General features: G+C 51.2%; 1 long non-coding RNA gene across 1 annotated transcript; it reads left to right on the forward strand.

The window, feature by feature from the left end:
• The first annotated feature begins 53 nt into the window (after positions 1 to 53).
• Positions 54 to 25304, forward strand: LOC136794654 (uncharacterized). The gene is made up of 4 exons (XR_010841726.1): positions 54 to 170; positions 7368 to 7511; positions 22025 to 22219; positions 25237 to 25304. It is a non-coding gene; the product is annotated as an uncharacterized lncRNA (long non-coding RNA).
• The last annotated feature ends 1915 nt before the right edge of the window (positions 25305 to 27219 follow it).

Raw genomic sequence — 27219 nt, forward strand, 5'->3', positions numbered from 1 at the left:
CGCCCAGCGCACGCCACCGCCCTCAGACTCCGCCCCCACGCCGGGTCTGGAGGCCTTGCTGGTAGGTCTTAGACTACTTCTCTCCTTCCCCGCGTGGGCGGCAACGGCCGCGGGATCCCGCGCTGCGTTTCGGCACACTTAGGCCCCGGACCTCGCGTGTTCGTGGTAAAGTACGTCGACCTCTGTGCTCCTGTCGTGGACACTTTTAATCCATAAAACGAGGACAAGAACCGGCCTTTCCCCGGCCGCTTTGCTAACTGTCGAACGCGCTGTGAAGGCGAGCGGGCGCTCCCGCGGGTGTGGGTTTTGTTGTTGTTTTTTTTAACGGGGTGAGGCTCACCCGGGGGCCCCACTGCAGGTCTCGCCAACACATCGTCCGCCCCGCACCCGGAACCTGAGTCAACGAGTCGTGTGGGTCTCACAACCTCTGAGCCTCGGCCTTCTCGTCTAGGAAATGGGGGCATGAAGGCCTCCCACGCACTCACGAGGGGAGGGAGCGGGGAGGCAGAGAGCGGATCACCACAGGTTGGGCCTGCTTTGTGCCAGTGCCCGCCGTTGCCCCTCATGAAGCAGCCTCTGTGTCTTCAGGCAGGGCCCCCTTGTTTGGGGTGGCACCCTGTCTGTGCCCGTGCCAGCCGTTGTGGGTGGCTTGAGCGTGTAGGTTCCTCCAGCCCTTGGCTCTGTCGGCCAGGACGCGGGCCTCTCCCAGAAGCCAGGCAGGTGCGAAGGGGCCAGGCATTATCTCCCCGGTCAGGTATTCGAGAAAGTACAGGCCTCTGTGTTCTCCTGTCCTGACCCTGACCTGGCTCCCAGGCCTACCTGCTTTTCACTCCTGCTAGTCGCGCCGCCCTCCCCCTCCCCACCCCTGCCCCTTTTCTGCTCTCTCTCACGGTGTCTGCTGATGTCTTCAGCAGAGTGGCTCAGGCAGGTGGTTTGACCTCTGTGCGTCAGCTTCCCTGCCTGCGAGGGAGACCAAGGCCATGTGGGCATGACCTTCCCCCTCCACATAAACCAAAGACCAGAGAGGGTAAGCAGCAGTGCCCAAGGTCAGGAGATAGTGAGTTACATTGGCCTGGAGCTGGAGGCTCATTCATTCATCCTGTAACCACAGAGTGCTTGCTGTATGCCATGCCCTGTTCTAGGTGCTGTGGGTTGGAACAGGACTTCTGGGGCAGGTGGGAGGTGGCATGGGACAGCTCTGCATGGGGCCAGGTGCATCACTTTTTGTCTTACAGCCCTGGGAAGCAGGTGTTACCCCCTCACATGATGGGAAGAAACTGAGGCACAGCTGGGAAGAGACCCAGGAGGGCCACACTCAGAACTGGGGAGATTGTGCAGTCCTGTAAGAGTGGACTGGATACTCTCCCAGCTAGTCTACCCAGCCAGCAGGTGGGCACCCATGGGCGTTGTAACCTAGTGCCTGCCTAACCTGTGATTGCCCTCCACACTGGACCCTCCTTGTTTCCACCTGCCCAGAGCCTCACCCCCGGTGCTAGAGCGAGTTTTGAAAGTGAAATAGAAGGCATGGAAAATGCAAGTCACCCTGGAGATTTATCAGAAAAAGGATCTTCCGCTAAACTGTGCTCCAGGTCCTCCTCCTGACCTGCTGGCGTGTCCAAACCATTTGTGGTGGGGGACAGGCTGGGGGCCGTGGGGTGCCCACAGCACTGGCTGAACCCAGCTGGGCACTCACCCGCTGTATGATGTGGCTGGTTTCCTTCTCTGTTCAATGAGGTGTTTGGATTTGATTCCTCAATGCTCTACCCATGGTGGGGGCCTAGTGTCTAGGGTCTGTATGGGCTGCCCTGGGAGCTTGTGCTGACCTTAGTTAGCCCTGAAGTCCTGCAGCCCACAGTTCAGACCAACAGGCCTCCCTTTTGTGCAGGTGTGGGCTGGGCCTGCCCAGTCGCAGCACTGCTGAGGGCCCAATGCATCCCAATGGGACATCAATTCTGCCCACACACAGCCATCCCATGAAGGAGGAACTGCTGTTGGCCCACCTCATAGCTAAGGAAACTGAGACTCACAGAGGTGGCTACTGCCTCAGTCCTAGTTCACAAAGCCACCATGAGTGGGGACACAGCAGTTACTGGGGGTCTGATCAGGCCTGGGCATGATGGCCATTACAAGTAGTAGTTACTGTTATTCTCACATAACCCATAGCTAACTATTCATGAGCAGCTGGAAATCCAGATTTTTTAAGTTGGTATTTTTCATACAAAAGCACTAGCCTTTCTGCCCTAGGGGCAGTGCTGGCTCCTGGAGGGGCCAGGGAGAGGGCAGCCAGGAGAGAGAGCTCTGAGGTTGCAGTGGAGGCCCCAGGTGTGGGGGTGGGGCAGCTGAAGAGAGGCAGGAGGAGAGGGCTTTGTTCCTGCCTGTTTGCTGAGTGAGAGGGTTTCGGTGGGTGTCATAGGGGTCTCTCGTGTGGGCCACATGGCAGCTCTGTGCTGAGGTTCATTATTCCTTCTGTCCAAAAGGTGGAAGCCAGGAAAGATCATGGTGGAATAATTGGGCATTTAGACCTGGGTTTGTAACTGTGCTCTGTACTGACCACCAGGGACCCAGGCAGGCACTTCATCTTCCCAGGGTAGACCTGTGGGGGGCTTGGTCAGCCCCTCTCATTCTCCAGGCATGCCTGTCCTCAGGGAAGGACTTCCCCTGTCTGCTTTGTCATTTTCATTTGCCTATGCTGTGTCTGTTTACCAGATTGTTCCCAGGACAGACTGAAAGGGGCAGTGCCTACCGTGTGTCCCCACATCTACCTGGTTTCAAATTCTAATGCTGGAGAGACCAGCATGACTGTCCAAGGCCGGTTCTCAGATGCTGACCATGAGGCTTGAGTCCATGGGGAAGTGACCATTGGGTAATGTCCCAGGAGACGGGGTGGGCTGGGGAGGGACAGGGCCAGCAGCTATTCTCCAGCAGAGAGACACACGTGATAGAGAGGCTGCATGTGCAGACACACACATGCAGCATGATGCTGAGTTCACCTGCCCCTTCCGTGCTGTGTGACTGGGGATACATTTACTGTCTGTAAAATGGGTATGCTGTGAAGATGAATTGACCCAGCCCAGGTGAAGCCCAGACCAGCTCCCGGCAGTGAGGGTGATGGTGGCCTTGACCTAAGCCCCCTCCTCATGCTGCCACCTTGAGCAGGTGCTGAAATCCTGCTGGCCAGTGATAGCCAAGGGCCACATCACCCAGAACAGGCCCCAGAATCTGGTGGCTCTTCGGGCGGTGGCTTCATGCCCTGGGTGAGACAGAGACCAGGATGCCTGACCCGCTTCACTCCTCATCAGGAGGGATGGGGGGTCTCATGGCTAGAAGGGCCTGGGCCCCACTTCACCCAACACACCACCAGGAGGGGGATGAACATTGCCTGTGTCCCCCAATTACTGTGGGGAGATCATGACTGTGTCACCTGGGATCTGGGAAGATGTGCATTCAGATAGACTACATGAATGGGAACCTTCGAAAGTGGCTGAATCCCTTGCCCTTTTCCATTCCTGAGAGGCAAGGAGGCAGAGATGGCATTTCCATTTTACAGAGAGAGAGAGACCAAGGTTGGAAACGTGGTGTGGCATGTCTGAGGTGCCCCAGGCTGAGTGAAGCAGGCCTGTGCTCAGCCCTACCCTGGGAGGCTGGCTTTGCAGCTATAGCTCCTGTCTCTGCCAGGGCCCAGGCTGGCCCACACATGCCCACCACCAGGGAGAGCGGGAGGAGGACAGCCTGGGGCAATGGGCACTCCCTGGGAGCTGGTGGCCTGCCTGCCCGCCACCCACCTGAGGGGAACCATCTCATGGCAGTAGGGTGGGCCTAGGATTCTGAATTTCTGTCAGGCACTTCCAGGCACCACTGCTCCCACCAGTTCAGTGCACAGAGCCAGGAGGCAGGGCAGGGCTGCCACCCCATTTCCAGAAGGACAGAGGAAGGAGGCCAGGCCTGTGAGGAGGTTCTGTGTCATCACCCGTTTTAAAGACGGGGGTGGGGAGGCACTGGCCAAGGTCATGCAGACATGCCTGGGTCAAGCATGGTAATGGACTAAGTAGCATGAGATGGGCACCCAGGCAGGCATATGCACCACCTCACTTGATCCTCTGGTGAGACATGACATGCCCAAAGTCACACAGTAAGGCCCTCAACCCCAAAACAAAGTGAGTGCCCCCGATGAGGTAGTCGATGAGTTATGCTCATCATGTTCTGGACTGTCATGTAGCTATCGACAGAGCGAGTGAGAGGCAGGTCAGCTGGCTTGGAGGTGCCCACCCAGTACTGTGGAGAGAGAACAGTGAGATGCAGCTTCCTCTGTGGAGCCCTGATCCACCTATCTGTCCTGCCTGTCTGTGCATTGGTCTCTCCCCAGTCCCTGAGGGGCTGACTTCACTTGCCATCTGTGGGTATCTATGCCCAGCAAAGTCCTTGTCCCCAGGAGCAGGGCAAAGGTGGCAGGGACAGTGGTCATCCCTACTATTGGTTCTTCCCTTCTCTCTTAGTTACAGACTCCTGATTTTTAGCTCAGCAAATGGCTTCCCAGAATAGGGGTCTGTCCTGCATTTCTTAGCCTCTCCTGCATCGAAGTGTGTCCGTGTGGCTACATTCTGGCAATGGAAGGGGTGTGCAACATTAGGGAAGTGACCTTAAACAGAGGGCATATGCCATTCTTTATTATTTCTGCCTTTGCATTGGCTGGAATGTGGCTGTAATGGCTGGAGCTCCAGCAGTGATATTGGACCATGAGACTTTGGGCATAGGCGTCTCACACAGCAGAGCCAAAGACAGAAGGAGCCTGTGTCCCCAGTGCTTGGATCACAGGCCTTCCCTAGGCTGCCCACTTCAATACTTCTTAAATGTGAAAAAAAAAAAAACCACTACCTTGTTTTAGGGTATTGTAATTTTGGTTTTTTCCTGATACAGCTGATCTCAGTCCTAGTCTTTATATGTTATATTTTTCAGTGATAAATAGTTTTTTTTTCTATAAACACAGGACATATAACAGATTAAAGCACTCATCCCTCCCCACAATCCTATTTTGAAAAAGTAAATCAGATTATATCACTGACCAGCTTAAGTCCCTCTGAAGTCTTCTGATGAAAATCCTCACTCCTGGAACCTGTACAACCGAAACCCCTACATCCTCCCCTCTCTTCACCCTCCCCATTGCCCTTCTGTTTGTTCCTTGGACTCATCTCTACTTCAGGGCTTTTGCACTCCCCATATTCCCAACCTGAGTATCCTACCCCCAGGTCTCCATATGGCCAGCTTCTTCATAACCTCTGATAGTAGACCACCTGTCTGCAGTAGCCCCTGGCCTCCCTTACCCCGTGCCCTGGGTCAGCTCCTGAAAGCACCATGCTTGCTGTTTGTGTGTTGACTGCCCCCTCCGCTGCAACCACAGACGCAAAACCCCAGGTACTGCTGACCCTCAGCCCACACCTGGTGGCTGCCCGGGGCATGCCCTGGCCATGTGTGCTTTGTCCAGTCTCCAGGAGTCCCTCAGCCTAGCTGGCTCGGCCAAGCCTGTGCTTTGCAAACCGCTAATGATGGAGCTCCATATTCTTGGCTCTGACATTGACCGCTGACTCAGACCACAAAGCCACTGGGCCACAGGCGAGCGTGGGAGTGAGGACAGGTGTCTGGAGCTCTGCTGGGGTAGGTGGCTTGAGGTTTGGCAAAGAGGTGTCTGCTGGCAGGTCAGGTCTAGTCTAAGTACCCCCTTTCCTTTCCCGAAGATCGATTGCTAGCCTTGGCCTGTCCAGGGAGCCATCTGGGCAGAAGGCCCAAACTCAGGCCATGAGGAGGTCCTGTGGACAGGTGATGGCTCCTCCATAGTAAACTGGGTCTGAAAGCTCTACACAGGTGCTCAGAGAAAAGTTGCTGAGGGACTGGTGGGGCCCGCACATACCCAGCCCGAAGCCCCCTGCCTTTCCTGGCCCAGGGTCAGTCTCCTCATTATCCAAGTCTGGGGGCTGCCTACTCCAGGAAACCTCCAGATGCCCCTGAGCGCATGCTTTCTGCATCCCCAGGTCTTTCCCACCACCTTCCACGACCCCCACCCCCACTGAGGCTCTGAAGGCTCAGGCTGGGGGCTGTCTCCTTTAGTACCCACAGCTTTCCACAGGTTGTGGACACGTAGAGACACTGCCACTGAGAAGCCAAGGATAGAACCAGCAGGCGTTGCTAAGGGACCCTGGTCTGGGGCTTTGGTGTGTACTATCTCACTATGAACCCATTCTGCATGTGGGGAAACTTAAGGCTCTAAGAGCTAAGATTTGAACCCAGGTCTCCTGAGTCCACCCCACCTACCCGATGGGTGTTGGGAGCTACCGCGAGGCTGGGGTGAGTCCCGCAGGAGCACTCAGCCATCTCAGGCCCTTTCCTCTCTACCCTGGAGAAGGGTGGCCCACCTCAGATCTCAGGCTGACCCATGGCTTCACTTTCCTTAGGGAGACTCCTGCAAATGCCCTAGGAGCCACAACAGGGTGGGGGCTTTGAGCCCAAGCATAGATCTCTCCTTCTCTTAGGTGGGGAGGGGACAGTGGTTGGCCCCTGTGCCTGCTGGACATCATGCAGTGCCATCCAAAGGGGTGTCCTTGTTCTGATCCTGGTTAGGCCAGCATCAGAACTGCTGAGGGACATTACTTGCCGCCCACCCCCTGCATTTCTACCCAGGTCCCAGGGAGGCTGGTGTGGCTGCTTTGGGGACCCCACTCTGAGCCCCAAGGTTGGAATTGGAGTCAAGTGGATTTGACTGAGGGTGCAGAGGGGAAAAGACCCCACTTCTGAGCACCTGCCACGGTCCTGGCACCTTTGCACAGATGCACTCACTAATTGCCCCTCAGCACGGGGCATGTGTCTTCTGCTGTGGAAAAATTGACTCCTCAGTGTACCATGTTAGAAATGACTATACTGCAAAGACACCATTTTTAGTTATTTTACTTGCATAAATCCATGAAGAACAGAGTCCTAAAGAGGGATCCTGTATAGGTTCCAGGGTCAGCTGACACAGTTTTCATGCTGGCTGGGTTTGTGACCAGGTGATGTCCTGTCATCGGTCATTTCTCACAGCTGTTGAGCAGATTTGGTCCAACAGATAACAAGGCTGCCTTCATCCTGGTAAAGCCTATGTTGTCAAAAAGACAGGGGTTCCCAGAGGACCTTGTTTGCTAAGAACAACTGTAGGGCAATGAGGTGAGGGAGCAGGATGGTTTCACTTTAACTTGCCCTTTACCCTCTGGCCGCTGCTTGCCTGCTGTAATGCCTGGGCTGTGCTTTTCGGTCTGAAAATGTTGGTCCCTACAGCCTCTTCTTTAAAGTTTCTCTTGAATCCTGTTTGGTTGGCTAACCCCTGGTTCTTTCCTTGCTTTCAGTTAAGGCTGATCAGAAGAATTTGGATGCTGAGATATTCCATTTCAATTCCACAACTGCTACCTCCCATCTAAGGGAGAGGGTGTGGAGGTTTGAGGGGTGAATTGGCCTGCCCAAGAAAAGGACCCTTGTCCCTTCAGGAGCAGGTAGGAAGCAGGTGTGTCCTCCTGGTCTGACATGGAGTGGGATGGGAGCTGGCTTACCCCAGGGGCTGGTTCTGGGGTCACCACTGCTTGGGGGCCGAACCACCAGACCACTGGGGCCTCCAGCGGAATATTCAAGGCAGGTCCAAGAGCCAGGCACTGCATGTGACCCTCTGGCCTCTCTCCATGGGGCCAGCTGCCTGTCCAGCCCGTGGATGTTGTCTGCACTGTGCAGATGCTAAAAACTCTGGGGTGTCTCCCCAAAACGTCCATCTCCTGTTGCTGGCTCTTATGGTGTCCAGGCTGGCAGGCCTGTTGCTGGGCAGAGGCCGGGCAGAGTACAACCAGCTCTCATTAAAGACATCTCATAAGTTGATGGAAACCCATCCAGCACAAAGGGGCATTTATTGGGCTGGATGGTGTGTCTCCGTCTGAATGCAGGGAGGAGAGAAATAGCCTTTCACAGAGTGCCAGCAGGGCTGGGCTCTCCTGCTCAGAGGGTGTCAGTTTTCCAGCTCTTTCTCCAAGCTGTGCAACCTGTCCCTTTTTATGTGAGTTACTCACCCTGTCCTGGGCAGGGGACTCACTGATCCCTCTCCTGCTAAAACTGTTAAGAGAGAGAGGGGAAAAGGGGGAGAGGGAGCAAGAGAGGAGAGAGAGACTGGAGACATGAAAACACAGGTTGAGTTTCCATAGGGATGCTCTGCTTCAATGGTTCTCCATGATGGGAATGACGTGCATTTATGTCTTACCTGACACCCTCTCAGTAAGATGAAATCAGACGGTGTCATGCTCCGGGAAGTGAGTGTTGTGTTTTTGAAAATGGCTGTCATTCCCAATTTGCACAGCTTTGCTTGTGCTACTCCTTCTGCCTGTAATGTTCCTCCAAAAATGCACAATTAAGCAACAATTAAGTCTCATTTGACACCTATACATAATTTTTAAAAATGTAATGTGCTAAAGCCAATGCTAGTAATGTTCTGGAGAGGTTAAGAAGTAGCTCAGTTACTAGTAATAGAGGTCTAAAATTCAAAGACTTAACTAATACTGGATTTATTTTACTCTCACATTGAAACAAGCCTGGAGACAGGAAATCTAAGGCTGGCATGGCTCCTCCACAGTATTATTTTTTTTTTCTGCTGTAACATGCTTATTATGTGCCCCCAAAAACACTACACCATAGCTTACTCCAGACATCTGTAGGAGAGTTCAGTCTTGCCTGCATATAATACAATGAGATAGGCATATAATACAATGAGATAGAGACTTCACACACAGTTTCACAAAACCCACAGAGTAGCTGGGATATGCAACAGTGCAATGTCAGCTCAGCAGGAGGGAGTGGGGGGATCTTTCTTTTCTGCCTTGCATAGTGTGGAACTTCCATCCTCAAAATAGCCTCATGGCCCAAGATGGCTGCTGGCGATCCAACCATCACAACAAAAAGCAGACACGGGGTAAAAAGGGCTCATTTCCAGTTATCCCCTCTTAAGGAGCTTTCCAGATGACTCACTCAGTAATTCTGCTTACATCTCATTAGCTATACATAGATACAGGGTGGGATGGGCAAATTGCCCCTCACACTCCAGAATCAAATCAGGCCTCATTTCCTGAGGGACATGCAGTGGGTGATCTGAGGGACATGCAGTGGGTGATCTGTGGTGTCTTCTGCAGGCCAGCACACCTGTAAGTACAGCTGGTGGAGAGGTACATTGGCTGATTCCTTCTGGAAGGCAAACTTTTAAATAATATCAAGAGGGAGTAAAATATTCATCCCCTCCTGTGTGTCTCAAGTCTGTGATTTTATCTTTGGGAAGCAAAGGGAAAAACACAATGCACATGCCTGAATATTTTCATGGTCACACATTCACTAAACGACAATTCCAAAATACAGACCTCCTTGGAGATATTGCAGCTTTGGTTTCAGACCTCTGCAATAAAATGAACATCTCAGTGAGTGAGTCACACAAATTTTTTGGTTTCCCAGAGCAAATTAAAGCTATGTTTATACTATACTGTAGTCTATTAAGTGTGCAATAGCATCATGTCTAAAAAAACAATGTGCATACCTTAATTTTAAAATACTTTATTGCTAAAAAATGCTAACTATCATCTGATGCAGGGTTGCCACAAACCTTCAATTTGTGAAAAATGCAGTATCTACAAATGCAATAAAGCAAAGCACTGTAAAACAAGTTATGCCTGTAACTTAAATTTCCAGCAGGTAAAACACATGAGAATACTGTTATATTCACTTGGTGGGATATTCTGTCATCACTGTAAATGTTACTCATGAAGGGCATATAGTAACAAAAAGAGTGTTTACAATGTAACTTCAAAGAAAAGACAGGATATCAAAATGTGCCTTGTGATTATCAGTAGTTACCATGCATTTGCAGGAGGCAGGGAACAGAGAGACAGGGTGGCCTTAAGGGCAAGGTTTTCTTTTTAAACTTCCCAAAACCTTGTTTTACACATACACCCACATGCACACATTCTTTATATAAACTAATAAAAACATTTAAATAAACAATAAAAATTTATATAAATAATATAATATAATATTATAAATAATATAATTAAATAATAAAATGTAATGTATTATATAAATAATGAATATATTGAATAAAATATATAATTAGTTAATATACTAATATAATATTATGTTCATTTCAGAAAATTTAGAAAATGAAGGTAAGAGGAAAAAAAGAAAATGATTCTATCATGCAGGAATAACAGCTTTTCCTAGTTTGATGTTGTATCATCAGTCACAGCCATCGTGAATACTAGGAGGTGTAGGAGGGTGAGGGTGTACGTCTTGCTCTTGCACCTGTGGGTTGGATGGGGCTCAGCCTCAGCTTCAGGTGTGGTCCAGGTGTGCTCCGCATGTCTCCCGTTCTCCTGGGACATGCTCCTTGGCATGCTCCTCTCCTGTTGGGAGTCTGGAGCTCCCAGATTGGCAAGAAGAGCATGCAAGTCCTCTGAAGGTTTAGGATTGGAATCGGCTACTGATGCTGCTGCCAGAGCAAGCCATTTGGCCAAGCCCAAGACCAACATGTAGGAAAGTGTCCTCCACTCACATTTGAAGGGGAGTGCGTGGATACATGCCCATTTATAATCCAAATTACCCCAGACGTATAGCCTTTCATACCTTTTCTATGCTTTTTTATAAAGACATGTTCTTTACACGACAGAATCATTCTACTTATGTTATTTTGTTGCTTAATTATGTTATAAACACAACTTTCCGTGTCATAAAAATTCTTCTGCAGCATATAACTGCATACAATTCTATTTTAATGTCATATTATGCCTTATTCAACTTTATGGAATTTATGTCCCCCCATCTTTTTCTTCTGCTTCTAAAAGCAATACTGCAGTGATCATCCTCTCCTGGTACCTAAATCTTTGCACGTACCCATGACATTTTTAAAGAATAAATTTCTAAAGCAAATTTAGGGAGTGAGATAGCTGGCCTCAAAATGGGCACAAGGGACTTCTCTGGTAGCACAGTGGTTAAGAATCTGCCTGCCAATGCAGGCGACATGTGTTCAAGCCCTGGTCCAGGAAGATCCCACATGCTGCAGAGCAACTAAGCCCGTGTGCCACAACTACTGAGCCTGCACTCTAGAGCTTATGAGCCACAACTACTGAAGCCCACGCTCCTAGAGCCCATGCTCCACAATAAGAGAAGCCCCCACAATGAGAAGCCCCACAATGAGAAGGTGATTACCTTTCCAAGGTCTCTAGATTCAGCCTTCCCACTCAGCCCCCACCTGCATCCTGATGCCCTGAGCTTGCTATGTACCTGGCCACCAGGCACAGCGCCTGTGCCATGGTGGCTGCAGACCAGCCTGGCCCACACAAACCAGCAGACTTCCCTGACATCTAGTGGGCTCAGGCATGCCTTCTCCATTGAGGCCTAGCTCCTTCCAATCTGGCCTCCATGAGTGCCTTCCCTCAGCCCTGGGTTCCCTAGAGCTTTCTTTTGTGTCTCATCAGTACTTACTAACTGGGCCTATTAGACATCCTATTCAGGTTACTGTGTGGTCCCTACCCTCTGACTGGACACAGATTGACACAGTCACAGAGATACTCTCCAAGAAGGTCTGTGACCAATGAGATACAAGAGATCTATCAATATAGATATAGGTAGGTAATCTATTTTTTACCACTTAATCATTTTTAAGTGTGCAGTTCAGTAGTGTTAAGTGTATTCACATTGCTGTACAGAAGATCTCTATGGGCTTCCCTGGTGGTGCAGTGGTTGAGAGTCCACCTGCCGATGCAGGGGACATGGGTCGTGCCCCGGTCCAGGAAGATCCCACATGCTGCGGAGCCTGTGTGTCCAGAGCCTGTGCTCTGCAACGGGAGAGGCCACAACAGTGAGAGAGGCCTGCGTACCGCAAAAAAAAAAAAAAAGATCTCTAGACCTTTTTCATCATTCCAAACAGAAACTGTCCCCATTAAACACTAACTCTACATTCCCTTTCCCCCACATTCTACTTTCTGTTTTTATAATTTGATGACTGTAGATGCTTCATACACATGGAATCATACAGTATCTGTCTTTTTTTTTTAAGAAGATGTTGGTGGTAGGAGTTTATTAATTAATTTATTTATTTTTGCTGTGTTGGGTCTCCGTTTCTATGCAAGGGCTTTCTCTAGTGGCAAGCGGGGGCCGCTCTTCATCGCGGTACATGGGCCTCTCACTATGGTGGCCTCTCTTGTTGCAGAATACAGGCTCCAGATGTGCAGGCTCAGTAGTTGTGGCTCACGGGCCTAGTTGCTCCGCGGCATGTGGGATCCTCCCAGACCAGGGCTCGAACCCGTGTCCCCTGCATTAGCAGGCAGATTCTCAACCACTGCACCACCAGGGAAGCCCTGTCCTTTTTATGACTGGCTTATTTCACTTAGCATAATGTCCTCAAGGTTCAACCATGCTGCATCATGTATCAGAATTTCCTTCCTTTTTAAACTGAATAATATTACGAGCATCTGAAGTGGGAAGAACTCTGGACGCAGGCTCAGACTGGGGGCTGGCAGCGCCTGAGCTTCCCTGTGTGTGGCGTGGCTGTCGGGACCTCCCCGGGAACACCGCCATCAGTCCCTCTGCTCCTGGGGTGTCTGTGGAGCACATTCAATCTGGGCTTCTCCTCTAGCACTCAGAGGGCTTTCCTGTCACCCAAACAGCAGATGGTCAGGAAATGAAGACTCACTCCAATATCAACAAGAGGAAAATCTAATTGAATTGGCAAAACATACAGTCAGAAAAATGTGTGGCTTAACACATGTCATTTTGTTAGGTGTTGGCCTTCAGAGACCAAGGACCAATGACCAATAGCTGGGCCAGGGCTGGGGTGGAGCAGTGGAATTTCATGGTCTTCTTTGTGTCAGCTTCCCTCCCAGGCTCACAGGCCTGGGTTCATTTCTACTCCACTCCCGTCATACATGTGTGACTGGGTAGGATCCTTAGCTGGGGTGCTTGTGATGGGCCAGATGCTGTGCCAGTTACTTTAAATGCTGTATTACTCGGGGCAAGTGTGACTATGAGTAACACAAACTCCAACATACCAGTTGCTTAAGCAAGAAAGATGTTCTTTCTTATCATGTAGAGAATGTCCCAAGGCAAGCAGGATGAGCCTGGTGTGTCAGTTCCATGCTGTCAGAAACCCAGTTTCTGTTCTGCTGTTCTCAATACGTAGTCTCCACCTTGTGGCCCAAATAGCTGCTTGAATTCCAGCCATCTGCTTGCATCTATCCAGCAGGAAGGAGGAAGAGAGAAAGAAGTGTGCATCCTACACTCTAAGACACTTGCTTTTTTTTTTTTTTTTTTTTGCCACGCTGTGAGTCTTGTGGGATCTTAGTTCCCTGACCAGGGACTGAACCCAGAGCCATGCCAGTGAAAATGCTGAGGCCTAACCACTTGACCACCAGGGAACTCTCTAAGACACTTCTTAGAAGTTTCTGGATATTTCCACTCACATCTAGGGTCAGAACTTAGCCATGTGGCTATACCTAGATGGAAGGGAATCAGGGAGATGTACTTTCTGTTCCAGGTATCTATCCATGTTCCCAGCTAAAGTTTCTATGATAGAGGAAGAGAAAGGAGTGCACTTAGCTATCTCTGCTACACACACCTAATTCCTTTTTTTTTTTAAAGTTAGAATGGGTTTTTTTTGATAAATTTATTTATTTTATTTTTGGCTGCATTAGGTTTTCATTGCTGCCCACAGGCTTTCTCTAGTTGTGGCGAGTGGGGGCTACTCTTCATTGCGGTGCACCGGCTTCTCATTGCGGTAGCTTCCCTTTGTTTCGGAGTATGGGCTCAAGGCACAGGGGCTTCACAGTTGTTGCACGTGGGCTCAGTAGTTGTGGCTCACGGGCCGTAGAGTGCAGGCTCAGTAGTTGTGGCGCATGGGCTTTGTTGCTCTGCGACATGTGGGATCTTCCTGGACCAGAGCTCGAACCTGCATCCCCAGCACTGGCAGGTGGATTCAACCACTGCACCACCAGGGAAGCCCAACACACACCTAATTCTGATAAGTTCTAACCATTGTTTAAGTTTAAATCTTATTTATGTATTTTTTGTTAAGTAGCCTGATCCCGCAGTATGAAATTCAAAACGGTGTGTGGTGAAACCTCTCCCTCTCACACCTGCCCCCAGAGGTACCCAATGCTACCAGAGGTTGTCTGGGCCAACAATTCTCAAAGTGGGTCCCAGGACCAGCCCAGCATCATCAGGAAACTTCAGAAATGCAGATTCATAGGCCCCTGTTACAGATTTGCTGAGTTGGATGGTCTGGGAGAGAGCCAAGAATCTGTGTTTCAGCCACCCCTTGGGAGTCCTGAGCCTGCAAATACATCTATGCGTGGAGGTGCCCCAGCCCGTCTGTGCCAGTAGAAGCCCACTACTCGTGCCCTCCTTCCCACCATTTCACGGAGAACATTCAGGACCACAGAAAATCCCCCCCCCCTTTTTTTTCCCCCCGGTACTCGGGCCTCTCACAGTCGCGGCCTCTCCCTCTGCGGAGCACAGGCTCCAGACGCACAGGCTCATGGGCCATGGCTCACGAGCTCAGCCTCTCCGTAGCGCGCGGGATCCTCCCGGACCATGGCATGAACCCGCGTCCCCTGCATCGGCAGGCGGACTCCCAGCCACTGCGCCACTAGAGAAGCCCTCCCCTTTTTTAACAGGTTGCTTGAGAAAGAATCCACACCCCATACATTTTATCCACTTAAAGTGGTTTTAGTGTATTCAGAATTGTGTATCCACCACCTCAATCAATTTTAGGACACTCTGATCATTCTTTTTTATTTTTAATTTATTTTTTGAAAAGTCATATTCAAGTGACTCAGGCATTTTAAGAAGGCCTCCCCTCATGCCTACCTCCACCTACTCAGTGTCCCCACACCCAGGAAACCACTGCCTTTGGGTCTTGGGTTTCCTTCTGGAATCTCTTGTTGGGAAGGAGTGAAGCAGACACAGACCAAGGTTCTTTGTCCATACACACAGATGAGGGCAGGGCTGCGTTCTCACCATCCTGCACTTTGCACTTTTTCTTGACTTTTCTGTCAGGTGATGGGGCTCACCTGGCCGGCTCTCGGGGGACTCGGGAGCTCCGTGGGCAATGGGTTCCACTCACAGCAGGAGCAGGACCAATGAGGCCTCTGACGTCTCCCTCCCAGGGTTTCTTCAGTCAGCACTCAGCTCTGGGCTGCCAGTCCCGGAACAATGACATCCCTTCTCCCACGCTCCCCACCAAACGCTGACCCCAGACCCCAGGCCAGGATCCTCGGGGTCCTGGCCTGAAGTTCCCTATGGCATTAATCCTGTTAAGTCTGTCCCTGACTGAGTTGGCCAGGGCTCAGCTGGGGTCTTTGTGGGGATGCATCCTCACAAATGTTTGTTGAAAGAATAAATGAAAGAGTCAGCTCGTCCCTGAAGCTCCATCAGTAACTCTGGACCTTGAGCACTGACTGCACTTCCCCAAACCTCAGCTTCCTCCTCTGTAGAGTGGGGACTGGAATCTTCAACTCACAGTATAGTGGGCAGGATACAAAGAGAGATGGTCAGTGGTCAAATGTGTCTGGGACTGGGAAGCGGCAATGTTTTCCTCTTTCTCTCTTCCCAGAGGAAGAAAGTAGCCTTGAGCACAGATGTTGCTTTGTCACATCTAACGTTGATGCCCTCAGAGCCTGATTGTGCCTTGCTGCCTGGATCGCCCACGTGTCCTGAACGGCCAGGCACCACCAGGGGGCGCAGCGCACCAGGGTCTGAGAATGGACCTGCTGTCCAGGAGACTGAGCAGGGAGAGGGCACAGGACTTTGTCTGAGGGGTGTGGAGAATTTAGTCAAAGGTTTTGTTGGGCACAGGCAACCAAGGGAAAAACAGATACACTTCATCAAAATTAAACACTTTTGGAATCAAAGGACACTATTAAGGGAGTGAAAAGACCACCCACAGAATGGGAGAAAATATTGGCAATTCACAGATCTGACAAGGGTCTAGTGTCCAGAATATAATATGTAGAGACCTCCTAAAACTCAACCACAAAAAGACAACCCGATTCAAAAATGGGCAAAGGACTTGAATAGACATTTCTCCCAAGAAGATATGCAAATGGTCAGTAAGCACATGAAAGAATGCTCAACATCACAAATGTTAATCAAAACCACAGTGAGGGGCTTCCCTGGTGGTGCAGTGGTTGAGAGTCCGCCTGCCAACGCAGGGGACATGGGTTCGTGCCCCGGTCTGGGAAGATCCCACATGCCGTGGAGCGGCTGAGCCCGTGAGCCATGACCGCTGAGCCTGTGCGTCCGGAGCCTGCGCTCCGCAGAGGGAGAGGCCACAACAGTGAGACGCCCGCGTACTGCAAACAAACAAACAAACAAACAAACAAAACAACCACAGTGAGATATCACCTCACACCCATTGAGATGGTTATAATAGAAAAAAAGGAAAATAACTGTTGGTGAGGATGTGGAGAAATTGGAGCCCTCATACACTGCTGGTGGGAAAATAAAATAGTGCAGCCACTGTGGAGAACAGTTTGGTGGTTCCTTAAACAGTTAACACAGAATTACCTTACGACCCAGCAACTCTACTTAGATACATACAAAAACGTGTACACGAATGTTCATAATAGCCAAAAAACAGAAACAACCCAAACGTACACCATTGCATGATGGATTAAACAAAATGTGGTATATCCAAACAATGGAATATTAATCAGCCATAAAAGGGGTGAAGTGCCAGTACATGCTACAATGTAGATGAATCTGGAAAACATGCTCAGTGCAGGAAGCCAGGCACAAAAGGTCATGTATGGTATGATTCTATTTATATAAAATGTCCTGAATAGGCAGATCCAGAGACAGAAAGTAGATTTGTGGTTGTCAAGGTCTGGGGGGCCCTGAGTGGTGAGTGATTGCCTGATGGGTACAGGATCTATTTTTTGTTTTCCACTTTCCTAAACTTTATTAAAGAAAAGGCAGTGATGGTAGCTCTCTAGAACATAGTCAAATTTCTGGGATTCTTCCATTGAAAATGTGGTATTTGATTTCTAAATATATGCCAGAGAGTACTAGGTAAGGGGCAAGCTAAAATTCTAAAATGTTCATCTTCCAACTTTCTCCAGTCTATGGTCTGTCTATGGATCAGCAGTAATCACCTGAACAGCCACTCTGGCTGCATTAATTTTTGTCTGCAGCTCTCTGAGCTCTTCTATATGCAGCAAGTGCAGAATTTGACCAGCTTCATTAAGAACCACATCTCTGGGCTTCCCTGGTGGCGCAGTGGTTGAGAGTCCGCCTGCCGATGCAAGGGACGCGGGTTCGTGCCCCAGTCCGGGAAGATCCCACATGCCGCGGAGCGGCTGGGCCCGTGAGCCATGGCCGCTGAGCCTGCGCGTCCGGAGCCTGTGCTTCCCAACAGGAGAGGCCACAGCGGTGAGAGGCCCGCATATCACAAAAAAAAAAAAAAAAAAGTCTTTCTTGCTCAGTGTGATATATGGTGGCTGAGGGTTGGTCATGTCCTTGCAACTCTGGCCCCCCCAACCCAGGGCATTCTTAAACATTTCTGCCCAGTTTCCACATATTTTCAGCTTTCTTTCAAATTCATGTCCTCATTCATTTTGCACTGTGATTCTTTCTCTGGGGCTAGGTGGGGGGATGTAATGGAGAACTGCAATGTGGCAGACAAGAGCACAGCTGGGGGCCCGGCTATGTAGGTGGGGTGGGGATATTCACTGTTTCTGGGACCCTGCTTGGCTGTCCCAGGGCAGTTACAGCACAGGAACATCAGGTCTGCAGTAAGTCTGGGCATCTTGAACGCCGTGTGCTCCTATCCTGGAGAGATGCCAGCAGGGCTGGCTGTCACCCCTCAGGTCCTGGGGAGGGGCTTCCTGTATCAGCTGGGGGCTGGACCAGATGATGTTGATTTTCTCTGTCATGCACAACATGCAGGCATTCAAAAAATATCTCCAGAGGTACACACAGTACCTCAGAGTAGATTAAGTTATTCAACTAAATAACAAATAAACACTGTTTTTTAATTGGCCCTGTGACTGAATTGCTGATCCGCAGTGAGGTTAGGGTGAAGTCAGATAGAAGCAGCACCTCCCCACCCTGAGGAGCCCAGCACAGCGGGGTGTATATCACGAGCTGACCGTGACCGGGCACTGAGCACCACGGCGTGCTTCTTAAAGTGCACAGCCAAGAAAAGTGCCAGAACAGTGCCGGGTCTGGGAGCTCCAGGTGCTGGGAATCAGGGTAAGCTATCTTCCCCTCTATTATTATAGTTTCCATCCTGCAGGTCAACAAGGAGAGCTCAGAGAGGTCAGTGAACCTGTCCAGGGTTTTACAGCTGACCATACGGTGGCAACTTCCTAGTTTATCCTTAACAGATTGTGATCCTGTCTTTCTGCCTATTCATCTTTCCTCCCTTCCCTCCCTCCTTCCTTCCACCTTCTGCCTTCCCTCCTTCTCTGTGTCCCTCCCTCCTTCTCTGTGTCTCTCCCTCCCTCCCTCCCTCCCTCCTTCCCTTCTTTCCATCCTCTAATCCTTAGAGCAGAAACTACCACATTCATTCACTCATCTGCCCGTCCTCACCTTGCAAGTGGGGAAACCGAGGCTGGAGAGGGGTGCCACCACCCGCTCAAGACCACTGAGCCTCCTGGCTGCCTCCACCTGTGGCTGCAGGGCCTTGCGCCATTTGTGTTAAATTCTTGTGGAAGAAGATGAGGGTGCAAGGCTGCAGGGTGGGTCCTCCCAGGGAAACCATTCACCTCCCAGCCGCCCTCCACAGGGAACCTGCAGAGTCGGCGATGAGCATGGACACTGCTTGGATCAGGTGGGAATTGGTCTTTGCACCTCATCAGTGACTAGACTGTTCTGGGCTGGGTCCTGGACCCACTAGGAAAGACCTAGTGAGTGTTTGCTGAAGGAATGAATGAACACACTTTGAAACACATGTGCCCATGAATAGTCTAGAGGGGACACAGTGCAGCATGGTGGCTGTCAGGTTGGGTGTTGGGGTTATAGGTGAAGTCCCGTTCTCAGAACTTTCTCTGATAGCACACTGCTTCAGTCAAGACATAAGAGAAAAAGTAGCAGATGTTTATGGGGCTGCAAGCACTTATCTCAAAGAAAATGCCTTAAATACTAGAAAAGGTGGGTGCGAGGTGATTTCCGAGGTGGGAGTTGAGGGAGAGAGGCCCCATCTGTGAGAGAGTTCACAGAGCTGGCTCTGGCCTCCACACTGCCAGTGGGAGGACCATGTGAAGACCCTGAAGAGTTGAGGTGTGGCCTCCCGTTTCAGCAGGGCAGGCTGGTGAAAGTCAAGGCCTACAGGCTTTTTTAGTTTCAGCTGAGTTTGGGGACCTGGATGGGACCCTGGTGTGGATAGGGGTGCTGGGGCTAGCTGACTCCACGTCTAGGCATTTACCCCATGAGCTGCACTTCCAGAGGTTATTCTGTTTTTGTAGAAGCAAGAGGGTGGAGTCACCAAAATGCCCACAACATGGCTTGGGAAGATAAACATGGCACATGGTGCAACAAAATGCCACGTGGCCATCAACAGAGGAAGGTGAACTGGAAGTGATGGTCTTTAATGAGCGTGAATACAGCAAGGTCCAATCGCCCATTGGCTGGCCTAGGTTCCCCGGGGAGGGCGGGGGGTAGTGGGACGGCCCCCCCAGGACTGCCCACTATGAGAGCAGCTCCCCTGCTGGCACAGGCCCAAGGGAAGTGTGGGAAGCCTCACCAGGATGTTCTGAGCAACCTTCCCCAAACAGCCCATCAGTGTCACCTGAGTGACGGAGTATAGGGCCATGGTCCTCCGTGCTGCAGGCACCTACACACTGACCACAGGCCTCATGGACACTGTCAGTGGAAGCAGCAGCAGGACTTCCGGGCATGAGGCCCTGCTCCATGACATTGCAGACAGGGCGTTCAGACTCGAGCTAGGCTCCCTGGGCCCTTGTGGTTTTGAGGTTGGAAAGGCTCACCTGGTGCCTCTCCTGCCCTGCCCTTGCCCTGGCAGAGTCATCTGCAAGGTTTGCAGGTGTTCATTTGGTAGCAAAATGACAGAAAACAAAGCAGCATCCAGGCTGTGATTACTGTGAAAGCAGGGTTGGGGCCACCCCTGGGGTGTCAGGACCAAGGAGGACAGAGTTCTGGCCTCACCACAGGTGTCATGTGAGTGTGTACTTTGTAGTGATTCTTTAGGCTGTTTAATGCATGTTTCTGGGTTTGTTTTGCATTTTGCAGTAGAAAGTGTTTACAATATAAATAGACAAACCAATGACCAGAATTTTGAGGAAAGTGAGGCAGCAATGTGCCTGGCCTACCCCCACTTGGGCAAACCCAGGAGGGAAAGGGTCCATGTGTAGAAAATGCCTCTGAGGACACAGAAGCTGACACCTCCATGTGGAGGGAAACAGGCAGGGAGTGGAGTGTGAGAGACCTGCTGGGCTCCTGGAATGCTGAGTCCTATGCTGTATTCTTGTTGGAAAAGGTGGGATTAAAATGCTGCTGTGAATGGAGTCCCAAGCTGTTGCTCTCAAAGCAAGTGTTCACGCCCTGGCTTGCCCGGGCTGCAGGGAGGGAGGGACTGAAGGGGGTTGGGTCACTCTGAAGAGAGCAGGATGCAGCCTCATGGAGACCCAGCTGAGGTGACCTGATAGATGTCCCTGCCCTTGCGGAGATCACTTCCTTTGGGGGTGTGGTAATAGGCCAGTCTACCTTTGGACCCCGTGAGTGAATGCTGGTGCTGGTGCTTTGTGAATGGCCGGTCCCTGTGCACCCCTGGACCATGCTGGCCCCTCCCCAGGTGCCACCCTGAGAACACCCTGGACTCTAGTCAACACTACCCACAGTCATCGGTCCATGTGGTGTGGAGGACGCTGGCGTCTACCACCGGAGCCGGGCATGGGCTGCAGGCAGCCATGGGGACCACAGAGTGGGGGGTCTGGCTGGCAGGGACCAGGCATGGATTAATTGATCAATCCAGCAGCCCTCACCCCAACCATGGCACAGGCTGACAGTGGGCCCTGGGAGGGGAGACGCTGACCCAGCCCCAGCATAATCTGGGGGAGGATGGAGAGCTCAGGGGCATGGTCCTTAGCTGCCTAGAGCTGCAGTGACCAATCCTCCTATGTTCTGGCCTAGGCTGCCTACTGGAAGCACTGCAGATGTCTGCTCTGTCACATTTGTGGTGACATTGGGGGTTGGCAGATAGGAAACTGAGGCCCAAGAGGTGAACTTATTGCAGGGCACCCAGCCTAGGCATCTCTCCCTCAGGGTGGTGTGGCCTACAGTGGCCCAAGGGCTGGACTTGAGTCCAGGACACACTCCTGATGGCCACATACAGGCCTCTGTCTTGAGGCTAAAGGCCTTGCTCAGTGGGGAGCTCAGAAGAGTGAGATGGGTCAGTTAGCACAGATTCATCTCCAACTGGCTCAGGGCCTGCTGGGAAGATGGAGGTACCAGCACCAGAGGGGCAGGGTCCCTGGGCTGGGACCTGAGTGTCTGTTACAGAGAAGCAGATGCTTCGATGAGAATGAGTTCAGGCAGAGCTGTGGGCCCCTCAGGGACCTCACCTCTTTGCGGAGGTGACTTCTGACCCTAGGGCTGACGGAGGAGACAGAGCCAGCCACTCAGAAGCTGAGTGAAGGTGTTCTGGGGGTCGGCAGGGCAGGGAGACGTCAGCCCCTATGAGTACAGCTCAAAGAAAAGAAAACTGGTCTGGACCCATGGGCGGAGGCTGAGCTCACGCATGATGGGAGACATGGAAATTAAAGCCTTCCTGGGATATGGCGTTTCTCCTAATGCAAAAGTCAATTAACGTGCTCTGTGGGCACATCTACATCACTGTGGGAGTGTAAATTGGTACAACCTCTCCTGAGAGTGATTTGACAAAATCTGACACAGTTACAAATGCATAAACTTCTTCTTTTTTTTTTTTTTTTTGTGGTACGCGGGCCTCTCACTGCTGTGGCCTCTCTCGTTGCAGAGCACAGGCTCCGGACGCGCAGGCTCAGCGGCCATGGCTCACGGGCCCAGCCACTCCACAGCATGTGGGAGCTTCCCAGACCGGGGCATGAACCCGCGTCCCCTACATCGGCAGGCGGACTCTCAACCACTGCGCCACCAGGGAAGCCCTGCATAAACTTCTGATTCAGCAGCTGGTTCAGGGTTGGCCAGGCAGGTGAGTGCATGGTACAGCTGTGAGACAGCTGTGGCTGCCAGAAAGGCATAAAAACAAAAAATGGCATTCACCCAAATAGAAATAACCACTGCTGATATCTGGTGTATTTTCTTTGAGATCATTCCTTTATTTGCTCTTTTAACAATTGCTCCTTGAGCTTCCAGGATACACCAAACTTTCTTGTGCCAGGAATCCAGTGTGGAGTGTATCAGTCCACATTTGCTGCAGTAACAAGTGATCATAAACCCCTTGGCCTAGGATAATGAAGGGTTACCCAGGCCTCCCCCTGGAACTTTGTCATTTCCAATCTTTTGGCACTTATAGTAACTCTAAAGTAAACCACTCTAGGTCTAAATCTTTGCTTTCCTCAGGGTAGATCCCAAAAGTGAATCAGAGTAAGAATAAGTGTGAGGCTTTTCCAAGCTGCTTTCCTGAAAGGCTGGACCAACCGACTTGCTCACAGCTTGCCTGTCTGCACTGGGCCTTATTATTAAACCAGGACTGCTAATCTCCATGTGAAGATGCCTGTTTGTCTTAATTGCCTTATGAGAGTTCCTGGTGAGATGAAACTGTGGTTCTATACATTCTGTGACTTTCTGTGCTTGTCTGAGCGACTTTCACTCTCTTTTCTTTAGGGAATTTGGACTTTTCCACTCATACTGAACCCATATTGACTCATATGAGTTTTTGCATATTAATGATAACTCCCCTTACCTTTTGTATCTGCTGTGAATCTTTTTCCTCAAGGAAATGCCTGCCTTTTGATCTTGTTTCTTAATATTTTAAAATTTGGTCAGTTTTACCTTTCCTTTTTTTTTTTTTTTTTTTTTAAAATTCATTTTATTTATGGCTGTGTTGGGTCTTCGTTTCTGTGCGAGGGCTTTCTCTAGTTGTGGCAAGTGGGGTCCACTCTTCATCACGGTATGCGGGCCTCTCACTATTCTGGCCTCTCTTGTTGCGGAGCACAGGCTCCAGGCGCGCAGGCTCAGTAAGTGTGGCTCGCGGGCCCAGTTGCTCCGCGGCATGTGGGATCTTCCCAGACCAGGGCTCGAACCCATGTCCCCTGCATTGGCAGGCAGATTCTCAACCACTGCGCCACCAGGGAAGCCCACCTTTCCTTTTTAAAAAAAAAATTTATTTACTTATTTATTTATTTGGTAATGCTGGGTTTTAGTTGCAGCAGGCAGGCTCCTTAGTTGTGGCTCATGGGCTCCTTAGTTGTGACACGTGGCCTCCTTAGTTGTGGCATACGAACTCTTAGTTGCAGCATGCATGTGGGATCTAGTTCCCTGACCAGAGGTCAAACCCGGGCCCCCTGCATCGGGAGCACAGTCTTTTTTTTTTTTTTTTTTTTTTTTTGTGGTATGCAGGCCTCTCACTGTCGTGGCCTCTCCCGTTGCAGAGCACAGGCTCTGGACGCACAGGCCCAGCGGCCATGGCTCACGGACCCAGCCACTCCACGGCATGTGGGATCCTCCTGGACTGGGGCACGAACCCGCATCCCCTGCATCGGCAGGCGGACTCTCAACCACTGTGCCACCAGGGAAGCCCGAGCACAGAGTCTTAACCACTGTGCCACCAGGGAAATCCTCTACCTTTCCTTTTTATTTTTTTTAATTAATTTTTTTCTTTTTTACCTTTTTTTTTTTTTACCTTTCCTTTTTAAATCCCCCCTCTCACTTCCCTGCCCAGTCCCCTGTTGCTCTTGTGTCTGGAGGTTCCCCCCAACACACACACACACATCTGACAAATGTTCATGGAAAGCTCCCTCTAGCTGAGACGAAGCCTCTTTTGAACCTGGAGCCCTGGTTCTGTAGTCTGCTCACTGTATGCTCTTGCCCTTTTCACCTCTGAGCCTTGGTTTCTCCTTCTGTTAAAAGGCCTACTTTGGGGGCTTCCCTGGTGGCGCAGTGGTTGAGAGTCCGCCTGCCGATGCAGGGGACGCGGGTTCGTGCCCCGGTCTGGGAGGATCCCGCGTGCGCGGAGCGGCTGGGCCCGTGAGTCATGGCCGCTGGGCCTGCGCGTCCGGAGCCTGTGCTCCGCAATGGGAGAGGCCACAACAGTGAGAGGCCCGCGTACCACAAAAAAAAAAAAAAGGCCTACTTTGCTCTTGCTGGTGTCTGCTCTGGCCTCTGCCCCTCAGCTTCAGAACCAAGGCACCCTGCCCCCCCCCACCACCACCCACATCCTCAGAGACACAGACCAGAAACATGTCAATCCCCAACACAGCACATGATGCCCCACATCCTTATCCTGTGGGTTCTAGGGCTCAGCTCCTGCCTGGCTGTCCCTGTGATAATGATGCAGAAATCACCCCAGGCCCTGAGGCTGGGGTAGTACTCCGCTGATGCTTTGAGGATGCCAGTCATATTTCAGGTCCTTATTCAAAGCAGAGTATGCTTCTGGTCATTGGTGCTCAATTATCTTGCAAAATGGCAATTCTGTTTCTAAGACTGATAAGTATTTGTTAATTGAGGGGTCACTGCTGTGGTTTATTGATCAGTGACTTCATTCCTGGATGTGTAGTTCACATAAAACCTTCTAGAAAAAACATGTTGCAGACTGATGGCTCCAGCGGCTGTGACCTGCTTCTTTGGCAGGTGTGTGCAGAGCACTGAGCCCAGGAGGGCGGCATTAGTGTTTAATGAGCACCTACTGTGTGCCAGGTTGTCTTGGAGCCTCACATTCTCCCTTGCGTGGCCTGATGAGGTGAGCCATTTAGCAGATGAGAAAATTGAGGCCACGAGGGTAGGAAGTGTGCGTGGGGCTCCCTGGGGGTTGGTGCAGGTCTTCAAAGGGGAACCAAGCCTGCTTCCCCAAGGTCAAGCTCAGGGTGTAGGTGGGATGCTTCCCCTTATTTTGGAACAAGCCCTCCTCCCACATGCAGTCCTTGGACCCATGGGAGACACGTGCCCAGTCTGGCACATCAGAACATCCCAGCCCTGTCTACAGGGGTGGTTCAGGGATGAACACGTGACCTGTCAGCTAAAGACATTCCATTCCTGGGCTTTCCCTAGGGCTATGGAGGAAAAAGCTGGGAATTTCGGCGTGGCGCTGCTGGTGGACACGCGTGCCTCCTCCAGGAAGGGTCAGACTGTGTATGAAGCCACCGTGGAAGGAAGCATAGCTGAAAGGCAGTGCCTCCTCACGCAATGTGGCCATTTTCCACTGTGTGCACTGGGCCTGGCCCCCAGTAGGCTCGACAGGCGTTTGATGATACATTATGTCACCTGGGCACCTCTTCATTCTGAATGAACAGGCATTCCCAGGGGCAGGCATTGCAATTCGAGCTGGGTATGCTGGAAAACCCCAAGTCACACAGGCTGAGTCTCCAGCCAGAGGAAAATGCCTCTTCTGCATCACATGGAAAATTGTGTGGCTCCCCTGGGAGCTGATGGGGGCTGATGGGGCCCACTGAGTGTAAAGTGGAAACTCTGCGTGTGAGAGACCCCTGGGAACCCCTGGGGGTAGTCACCTACCCCAGCTGGCAGGACAGCCTGACTCAGCCACCGGTCAGAACCTGCCCTGGACAGTGGCGTGGCTCTGGTCTGAGGACCCCTGCCAAGCCACTGTGGCACCTGGCTCCCCATGCTCCCTCTCTCTGCTCTGTCTGCATGGGCCCACATGTCTGCCCCTCCACTGGCTAGCTCTGTGGTCCTGAGCAAATCACTAAGACCTCAAACCTCCATGTCCCCCTATGGAAATGGGGATTGAATGGCTCTCTTGAATCGGGGTCATTCCTGTCTCCATGGCAGGTCCCACCAGCAAGGAGACAGGTGGCAAGGCAGGAGGTGGCCAGAGTCCAGGATGGCTATCATGTTTCAGTCCTACTGGGCTGCTGGACACCTGGGGGTTCCTTTAGCGATTCTTTCACAACCCCAGGAACTGGGTGCCAGCACCACCTGGTGACTGAGGACACTGGAGTTCAGATAACTTAATTAATGAATTGAAGGTCATGGCCAATGGGTGGTGCCAGGATTTGAATCGGATCCATGCCTCTAGACCCTTGCTGGATCAACGTGCCCCTCTTTCCCAAAGACACGGGCCAGACATTAGGTGGAGTTGCCTCTTGTCCAAAGTACAGAAAAATGCACAAAAGCAGAAGCATCCACTGCTAACATTTTGGTGTGTTCCCTTACGGTTTTTCTCCTGTGCACTGTCACTTCAAATTATCTCCTGCCTCATTATAAAACTCCACGGAGAGCATTTAAATGGCTTCATCATATTTGACTATGTAGGAATAACATAGTTTACTGAGCCATATTCCAATTGCTGAAAATTTACGTTATTCCTAATGCTTATTATAAACAACCCTTCAGTGAACATCTTTATGCACCACTATCTGCATAGCTGGTCACTTCACTTGTATAAATTCCCCAAAAGGGAATTACTGACTTAAAGGGTATAAACATTTTTTAGATTCTTGCTCCAACTGCGAACTGCTTTCCAGGAAGCCTGTGCCAATCTGCTCAGTGAATCCATTTGAGCAGCAGGATGAGACAGAGGCAGTGGATCCGCGGTGAGCAAGGGCTGGCGTGCGCCATCAGGACCAAGAGGAGAACATGACCCAGAATTTGGGGCCTCACCGGGGTGTGGCTGCTCTGAAGGGCAGTGGATAGATGTGGTTGGGCCTGAGGTCAAGCTAGAATTGAGGGAGGGTCCTGACTCCTTGGCCTGTCCATTAAGACGGACACCCTAAGAGGAAGGAGTTTAGAGTTGAGGAGAGAGCTGAGGCTGAGACTGGGTGGAACATCCATTCAATACCAGGGGTTAGATACCAGGTGTTGGCAGGGCTGAGTGAGCACAATGGGGGCTCTGCTCCCATTGAAACCCAGACTGCAGCGCACACTCGATATGGACAGAAGGAAGCTGTGGAGCTTGAAGGGGCAGCCACCCCAGGGGATGCTCAGCCGCGGGGATTGGGAGTGTAGAGGGGGAAGCTGCTGTGCTCTGGCTGCCTCCTCAAAGGGGAGCAGAGCCGTGTGACTGGCTCTGGGGAC

The sequence above is a fragment of the Kogia breviceps genome, chromosome 8, assembly GCF_026419965.1.
Source record: "Kogia breviceps isolate mKogBre1 chromosome 8, mKogBre1 haplotype 1, whole genome shotgun sequence".
Lineage (NCBI taxonomy): Eukaryota > Metazoa > Chordata > Mammalia > Artiodactyla > Physeteridae > Kogia > Kogia breviceps.